Source organism: Bos taurus, chromosome 7 (assembly GCF_002263795.3).
Source record: "Bos taurus isolate L1 Dominette 01449 registration number 42190680 breed Hereford chromosome 7, ARS-UCD2.0, whole genome shotgun sequence".
Lineage (NCBI taxonomy): Eukaryota > Metazoa > Chordata > Mammalia > Artiodactyla > Bovidae > Bos > Bos taurus.
In genome coordinates, this window is record NC_037334.1 from 46,332,372 (window position 1) to 46,342,062 (window position 9,691).

General features: G+C 37.8%; 1 pseudogene; it reads left to right on the forward strand.

Annotated features, from left to right (window-relative positions):
• The first annotated feature begins 9,047 nt into the window (after positions 1-9,047).
• Positions 9,048-9,166, forward strand: LOC112447641 (uncharacterized; annotated as a pseudogene).
• The last annotated feature ends 525 nt before the right edge of the window (positions 9,167-9,691 follow it).

Consider the following 9,691-nt stretch of genomic DNA (forward strand, 5'->3'; position numbering starts at 1 on the left):
CCTTTCTGTATTTTTGTTTTTTTCAAAATAGTGATTATTTATATAATTGTAATTTAAACTTCTAACCTATAAATGAATCTCCTTTTCTTCTAATTATCAAGATACTTCGGACTAATGGTTCTAATAAAGGCTTAATTTTTTTCTCTCTTGTCTGCACCATGTAGTGTGTCGGATCTTAGTTCCCCGACCAGGGATCGAACCTATGCCCCCACTCAGAGTCTTAACTACTGGGCTGCCAAGAAGTCCCTAAAGGCTTAAATTTAAATGTGATTGATCCTTTTAATTTAAAAAAGTTTAGATATTAAACAAGGCTAATTTTTTAGTGTTAACCTTAGGGATAGCAGCATGTGCATATTTTATAACTGTCAAATATTGGAGATATAAAAAGAAAAATACTTCAGTCCTAATTATTGGAATATATAATTACCTTTTCCGCTTTCTCCAAATCATACAGATCATCTCGAACAGAGGTTGGCAAACCAAGACCCACTGCCTGTTTTTGGACTAGCCATGCCCATTTGTTTACAAGTTGTCTCTGGCTGCTTTTGACTACAGTAGCAGAGTTGAATTGCTGTGACATAAGTCCTGCAAAGTCCAAATTATTTACTGATTATTTCCCTCTGTTAATGAAAAAGTTTTCTCACCTCTTTATCTAAGAACAATAAATTGGAGTAGGAAACAACAGATACAATTTGAAGCCGAATTTCAAAACCCAAGCAAGTGATGGCTTTTTTTTTTTTTCTGGCCACACTGAGTGGCCTGTGGAACTTGGCTGACCAGTCAAACCTGCACCCCCTACAGTAAAAGCACAGAATCAACCCCTGGCCCCAGGGAAGTCCAGTGATGGCTTTTTAAAAAAAATTCTTCAAATTACATTTAGAAGTGATTTTATGTATACTTTGCTCAAGTTGTTGAAGTCCTTTTACTTGTAATGTGAAGGCGATGGCACCCCACTCCAGTACTCTTGCCTGGAAAATCCCATGGATGGAGGAGCCTGGTAGGCTGCAGTCCATGGGGTCGCTCAGAGTCGGACACGACTGAGCAACTTGCCTTTCACTTTTCACTTTCATGCGTTGGAGAAAAAAATGGCAACCCACTCCAGTGTTCTTGCCTGGAGAATCCCAGGGACAGGGGAGCCTGGTGGGCTGCCGTCTAGGGGTCACGCAGAGTCGGACACGACTGAAGTGACTTAGTATAGTATACTGTTCCTCATCTAGGAAAATGTTCCTACACCATCATAGTGTGGATCATTTACTGTGGCCCAAAGGGTCACTTATTTACTGTTCACCAACAATTATAGTTCCACCACTTTTTATATAGCTCTTTGTATAGTTTTATAATAAAAAATTCATTTGTCCATTGTGTTTGTATTTGCCAAAATTCTCATTCCCTGGCAAGTTGTCAGCAAATCAGTATCCTATTCAGTTGAAAAAGTCATCTAATTGAAAATTTGTAGGTTGAAGAGAAGACAGTCTGCATTCACTACCTAGACCTAGAGTTTTTGCCATGAATATTAGTAATATCCTTGTGGTTTTTATTCCAACAGTTGCCAGAGTGAGAATCATGAACAACCCTTAAAAAATATAAAGCTATTGACATTTGATAGTTTTATAACAGAATCTGAGATACTGGTACAAATATTTGCAGTGTTACAGTTGTCGCTAGGCATGTGAGACTGAAAGGGGAGCTGTTGGCACCGTGCATTTCCCTTTTTCAAGCACCCAGATTTCATTGTTCTGGGTTGATAAGGATTTCATCATCAGAATATCATTTGTGTTTTAAGATATGCATCACAGATATGTTGTGAAGTAAAAGGTACTTTTAATACCTGATTTCTCTAAGATTATCAGAGTGGCAGAAGTGAAGTGACTTAAATTCTTTGGTAAGCTGTTAGCAAATGTAGGTACACTGTAGTGTGGCCTATTTGATGATACCATGGGAAGAGGTTACACACTTAAACTTGAAGCTGTTTTGAAGTCAGTGCCGAGTAAAAATTTTTGCTAAAAACAAAATACAAAAGCCTACTACAGTGAAAGAATAGTGGGTACGGTAATAATGGCTTTTTCATACATGCTTTGGAGAAGGCAATGGCAACCCACTCCAGTACTTTTGCCTGGAAAATCCCATGGATGGAGGAGCCTGGTAGGCTTCAGTCCATGGGGTAGCTGAGTCAGACATGACTGAGCGACTTCACTTTCACTTCACTTTCACTTCACTTTCATTCTTTGGAGAGGGAAATGGCAACCCACTCCAATGTTCTTGCCTGGAGAATCCCAGGGATGGGGGAGCCTGGTGGGCTGCCGTCTATGGGGTTGCACAGAGTCGGACATGACTGACGTAACTTAGCAGCAGCAGCAGTACATGCTTGCCATAAAAAATACTTTACATGATTTATTTCATTAAACCATTGCAGTTCTACCGAAGGTGCTCATGAGTTGGAATATCCCTTTACTGGTAAGAAAGCTTGAATCTCAGAGAGGTTAAGTAATTTACCCAGAGTCACGACACCCAGTAAGTGATAAGAGTCAGCATCTGAACCTGTGTAGAACTGGAGCTCTTAAAATTCTGCTCACCACTGGGTAAGTTTAAAGCTGGTGTTCTGGTTTTAGTAGTAGGTGTTTTTGTGCTGGCCCTGAAATAGATAAATGTGCCTGGAATTCTAATACATTCATCTTATTGCCTTGCCAGTAGCTAAAATTCTTTTCTGAGAACCTACGGGCTCTTAAAGCAGCTTCTTTACAAGGAGAGTGACAGGGCCTTTTTGTTGTTGCTTTTTAAGTTTTCTCTGTCGTTTTTCTCATGACTCTTTTAAAATCTTTATAAAGTTTTTAAATCTTCAAAAATCTTTTTAAGATCTTCATTCTTTTAGGCATTTATTTTCATATGAGTGTGGTGTGTTTTTATAAGAATTTGCCCATTTTGTCTTTGACCTCTTGGTGTTGGTTTGTGACCTCTGAAGCTGGATTGTGGTCTGTTGTCTGTCATTTGCCCCATTATCCTTGGCCTAACTTTTTTTGGAATAAGTTACAAGTACAATGTCAGTCACCCTAGTTGCTACCCTAGCTGCACATTACCTACGGACACCACAGACACAGAAGTTCCTTTTCAAAAAAAAAAAAAAGTTCCTTTTCCTTGTCTTTTGTTTTGTTTTTGCTTGTTGATTGTATTAATTTGTCTCAAATAAATGTCAGTTCTTTCTCATTAAGGAAGATATTTTTAACTAGTTTCAAAAATTTCTATTTTCTGTATATGACCCTGGGTTCATTGTAAATTTTTTATATTGGAATTTTTAATCTTTATTAGGTCTATGTCATTTTGCTGAAAATCTGAAGTCTCCCATTTCATCTGCCTCTCTGTATTCTGTGTATTAGGCCTTAGGGTAGTGAAAGTAGTAACAAGGAGACTCCAAAATGCAATGGCTCTGATAAAGCATATTTGTCACCACTTAAGTGTCCTGTGCTGTCCTCCGTCCAGTCTTTCAAAGATCTGGATTCACATTTTGCCATTTTCAAAACATGGCTTCTGAGATAACTCAGTTGCTTTCATTTTAGCCCTTGAAGGAATGGCCTTTGGAAATCTAAGCTGTAAATTGTATAACTTCTTATGTTCTTTTGACTGTAGGTTGATCACAGGAATACATATAGCCTTAAGAGGCATTGGGGAAATGTAGTCTGTACTTGAGAAGCCAGGTCTAGTTATGCAAGAAGAGAATGGATTTTAGTGCAACGTCTCTATAGGTGAGTAAAGGTTGTGGGTTGAGGTTGGAGTAGAATTAAGAAGCAAAAATCCTACAGATAACAGGAAACCAAATTGAGGGTTGTGAAGCTAGTTTAAATCATTATTAGCTGTCATTAAAAACTGTTAATTTACTGAAGATCAGCATGCCGTCATTGAGTCAAACACTCTTCTGAGTACACTAGACTTGCTTTGTGTCTAATGAAAAGATTTGGACAAGTAGAAAATTATAAAATATGATGAATAGTATTTCTGAGACAAATGAAGGGGGCTATGAGAATACTCAAAATGATGTTTAAGCTGAGAGCTGAAAGATGAGTACAGATTGGTGTGAGAGGAGGAGAGTATTAGAGACAGGAAAAGCAACATATGCACACATATATAAGCCTGGAAAGCATTATATTTAAACGATTTATTGTGTATGGTGAGTGGGAGTGGTGAACAAGGGCTGAGAGGAGATGAAATGGACCAGATCATAGAAGAGCCCGACAATCAGAGTTTCTTTTTTTAAGACAATGGTGAGCCGTTAGAAAGTTTTAAATAAAGAAACGACACTCGTAGTTTAGATTGGCTTGGAGGATGAGGAATCAGGCAGGCACAGTGGTAAAATCTCATTTGGGTGAGATACTCTGATTAAGATCAGGCAATAGGAAAGAGAAGTGGGCAGGTGATGACCTGGAACAGGCAGTTAATAAAACTTGGTATCAGTAATGAGGGAAAGAGAGGAGTTGAAGATAATAAGTGGTGACATAGGATTAAGTAGGCTATGGAGTGTGAGAGTGTGTGCATACACATGCACACATAGGAGACGTGGTTAGGTAGAGTATTGTTGTATAGTCACCAAGTTGTATCCGAGTCTTTTGTGACCTCATGGACTGTAGCCTGCCAGGCTTCTCTGTCCATGGGATTTCCCAGGCAAGAATACTGGAGTGGGTTGCCATTTCCTTCTCTGGGGGATCTTCCTGACCCAGGGATTGGACCCGCATCTGTTTCATTGGCAGGTGGATTCTTTACCACTGAGCCACCAGGACAGTAGTTAGACTATATCCAAGTCAAGTACATACGACAAATTAAGATGGCCTCTGCCCATATCGAGCTGTTATATAGCTCAAGATCTATCTCTCTGTAGATGATAGGAAATACTGTTTTTATTGTTGGTGGAAGGTGTGGGGCCCAAAGGAACTGCTCTTTTTTTAAATTAAAGGATAGTTGATATATTAGTTCCAGGTATACAACATAATGATTTGATATTTGTATATATTATGAAATGGTCATTATACTAAGTCTAGCTAACATTTATCACCGTACATAGCTACAGAATTCTTTTTTTTCTTGTGATGAGAACTTTTAAGATCTAGCAGCTTTCAAATATGCAATTGTTGTCTAGTCAATGTGTTGTGTCCCACTCTGCCCACCTGGCTCCTCTGTCTGGGATTTTCCAGACAAGGATACTGGAGTGGGTTGCCATTTCCTTCTGCAGGGGATCTTCCTGACCCAGGGATTGAACCTGTGTGTCCTGCGTTGGCAGGCAGATTCTTTACCACTGAGCCGCCAGTACAGTAATAGCTATAGTCGCCATGTTGCACATTGCATCTCCATGGATTACTTATTTTATAACCTGAAGTTTGTACCTTTTGACTCCACTTATCTATTTAGCGGACACCCTACCCCCCACCAATCTGTTGCATACCAATCTATTCTCTGTAAGCTTGGTTTTGGTTTTATAGATTCCATTTAAAGCTGAGATCATACAGTATTTGTCTTTGTCTGTCTGATGTATTTCACTTAGCATAATACCCCAAGGATCCATCCATGTTGTTGCAGATGGAAAGATATTCTTTTTTTATGATTGAATAATATTTCTGTATATAGATAAACATATAGATAGCTATTTTAGTATATTGTGTTTTATCTCTTCTATTGATGAACTCTTAGCTTGTTTCCGTATCTTGGCCATTGTAAATAATGCTGCAAAGAACATGGGAGTGCTAGTGTTTTCATTTTCTTGGATAAATACCCAGCGTGGATTTGTGAGATCACATGGTAGTTTCTATTTTTAATTTTTTTGAGGAACCTCTGCACTATTTTCCATAGTGGCTGCACCAGTTTACATTCCCGCTGACAGTACCCAAGGGTTCCCTTTTCTCCACATCCTCTCCAATGCTTGTTATTTCTTGTCCTTTTGATAATAGCCATTTTAACAGGTGTGAGGACCACTTTTGAACATAAAGAATTTATTATATTTTAGGTTAAAATAAGCCATTTTAATTAGTCCTTTCCGCAGCTTTCAACTGGCCTAATAAATTCAACAACCTAAGTAACTTGAGCATCTCCCCTATAATGTATTAAGAGCAGCTCACATGCTGAACAGAACACAAGTCCCTTTCCTCTAGGAACCCATACTAGAAAACATGCTTTAATATGTAGAACATAAACCATGTAATGTGATTTTTTTTTTGTTCTGAATTGATATTTTAACATGCTTTATCTCTCAAATTAGCTACTTAATTTTAGCACAGAGCCAGTGAAACTCCCCATCTGCTTAGTCCTAAGCTCTTTAGGCTTGTTTTTAGAGGAATTTCGACAGAAAAACTGGTTATTGTGCTTATTCTCTATAAGCTCAGAAGTATCAGATAATCCTGTAATAAGCCTTAGTGGAAAAAAATATGAAAAAGTATGTATGTATAACTAAATCACTTTGTTGTACACCAGCAAAGTATCAGATAAGAGGTCATTCATAAGTTGTGATGACTCTGGCTTTTAAATCATGTTCAGGGCTACTTACATGGCTGTTGTGCTCCCTGTGTCAAATAAAGAAACGAATAATAAGTACAAAGTGTTATGCATCTTCAGTATGCCAGGTGCAGAATGGCTGATAACTGAAACTGATGATTTTTTTTTTTTTTGGAGTAGCTGTGGACCTATAACAAAAACAGTACATACACAAGAAGAGTTTGTAAAAATTCTGTTTATTTATTTTTTAAAATTTGTTGGGACTTCCCTGGTGGTTCAGTGGTTAAGAATCCAGCTTCCAATGAAGAGAGTGCGGGCTTGATTCTTGGTTGGAGAAGTAAGATCCCGTATGCCATAGGGCAACTAAGCGTACCCGCCGCAACTACTGAGCCCGAGAACCACACCTGGCAAGCCTACGCACCACGGTTAGAGAGAAGCCCTCGCTGCAATGAAGTATCCTGTGTGCCACAACTGAGACCTGACGCAGCCATAAATACCTAATAAAAAATTTTTTTTAAATTACAAACTTAGACAAAACTTAGTAAAAATAAGAGTATAATCACTGTCCATGTGGCTGTCAACAAGCTTTAGTAATTAAAAATTCAAGACCTATTTTTTAAAAAATCTGTATCCCTACCACTCTCTTTCCCTCTCAATTATATTGAAGCAAGTTCTCCAAATCATGTCTTCCTAAAATATTTCAATACATTTATCTAAAACTGATATAAAACACATACACATGATAGCATTATTACACTTTAATAATTCCTAGATATCACCAAATATCCAGACAGTGTTAAAATTGTACTAATTTGGGAATTTTCTGTTGGTTCAGTGGGTGGGACTCTGCTTCCACTGCCTAGGGCCCAGGTTCAGTTTCTGGCTGGGGAACTAAGATCCAGCAAGCTGCATGGCACAGCCAAAAAAAAATGTTTGTCCTAATTTCCCAATAATTACTTTAAAAATTATTTAATTGCTGTCTCTTTATCGAAGTATAATTTACATATCAAAACATTTCACCCATTTTAAGTATACAGTTCACCCATTTTAAGTACACTTACAGAGAAAGAATGATTTTGATGCTATCTTTGAAGTTTTGCACTGGATTTTTTTAAACTTTTTATCTTATATTGGAGTCTAGGCAATTAACAATACTGTTATAGTTTCAGGTGGACAGCAAAGAGACTCAGCTATACATATACATGTATCCATTCTCCCCCAAACTCCTCTCCCATCCAGGCTGCCACATGACATTGAACAGAGTTCCCTGTGCTATACAGAAGACCTTGTTGGTTATCCATTTAAAATATAGCTGTGTGTACATGTCAATCTAAAACTCCCTAACTATCCCTTCCCCTGATCCTTCCCCTACTGGCAACCATAAGTTCATTATCTAAGTCTATGAATCTGTTTCTATTCTGTAAAGAAATTAATTTGTACAGTTTTTTTTAGATTCTGCATATAAGGGATGTCATATGATATTTTTCCATCTTTCTCTGACTGACTTTACTCAGTATGACAATCTCTAGGTCTATCCATGTTGCTGCAAATGGCATTATTTTGTCCTTTTTAATGGCTGAGTAATGTTCCATTGTATATAAGTACCACATCTTCATCCATTCCTCTGTCCATGGACATGTAGGTTGCTTCCATGTCTTGGGTGTTGTAAACAGTGCTTCAGTGTACATTGGGATGCATGTATCCTTTCAGACCATGTTTTACTCTGGATATATGCCCAGGAGTGGGATTGCAGGGTTATACATTAGCTCTATTTTTAGTTTTTAAAGGAATTTCCATACTGTTCCCCATGGTGGCTATACCAATGTACATTCCCATCAATAATGTAGGAGGGTTCCCTTTTCTCCACACCCTCTCCAGCATTTATTATTTGTAGATTTTTTTGATGAGGGCTATTCTAACCTGTGTGACGCAGTACCTCATAGTTTTGATTTGCATTTCTCTAATATAATTAGTAATGTTGAGCATCTTTTCATGTGCTTCTTGGCTATCTGTCTTCTTTGGAGAAATGTCTCTTTAGATCTTCCACCCAGTTTTTAATTGGGTTGTTTGTTTTTTGATATTGAACTGCATGAGATGTTTGTATATTTTGGAGATTAATCCCTTTTTGGTCACTTTGTTTGCAGATATTTTCTCCCATTCTGTGGGTTGTCTTTCTATTTTGTTTATGATTTCCTTTGCTGTGCAAAACCTTTTCAGTTTAATTAGGTCTCATTTGTTTATTTTTGGTTTTATTTTCATTAGGAGGTGGAGCAAGATATTGTTGTGGTTTATATCAAAGAGTGTTCTGCTTTTGTTTGTAATAACTTTGTTTTTAATTTAACTTAATGTAATTTAAATTTTTTGGCTGTGCCATGCAGCATGTGGGATCTTCGTTCCCTCACCAGGAATGAAACATGTGCCCCCTGCAGTGGAAGCCCAGAGTCCTAACCACTGGACCTCCAGGCAAGTCCTGGAATAACTTTAAATGGAGTAAAATCTGTGAAATATTGAATCATTATGTTGTACGCCTGAAACTAAGATAATGTAAATCAACTACATTTCAATTAAAAACAAAAGCAGTCTATGGTCATACCACCCTGAACGTGCCTGATCTCATCTGATCTCGGAAGCTAAGTAGGGTCAGGCCTGGTTAGTACTTGGATGGGAGACCGCATGGGAATAACAGATGCTGTAGACTAATTTAAAAAAAAAAAAAAAGGCAAAGAAAGAAACTATACTTATTTGCAGATGTGAACTCTTTAAAGGAATCTATTCAAAGTTCCTAAAGGTTCCTTTATTCCATTTTAGCAACAGAGGGTGAGCATGCACTCTTCGTGGTCACTTGCTGAGGATACTGGAGACTTCTGAGCCCTGCATTCTCAGTATTGGTTGGCTGCTTTGACCTAAATGAGCCTCACTGTAGAGACAGCAGGACCTAACCTGGTTGATATCATAGTAAGAAAACCTAGCTCATGAAGTGATAGGGAAACTAGTCAGTCATGATTCCTCTATTTCCAAATAGAAACAGAATCATTGACGTAATTTGGATCCATTAAAAGTTTAAAAAGCTTTTTTTTTTATCAGTATGAATTCATGGATTCTAACGTGTACCATACATCTCCTTTTATTGAACTTACTCATTTTTATGCTCAAATTGTTCCGTCTTTGACTGGTAGGAGCTAGTTTGACTCCTCGATCATTTTGGCATAACCCTAGTATTCTT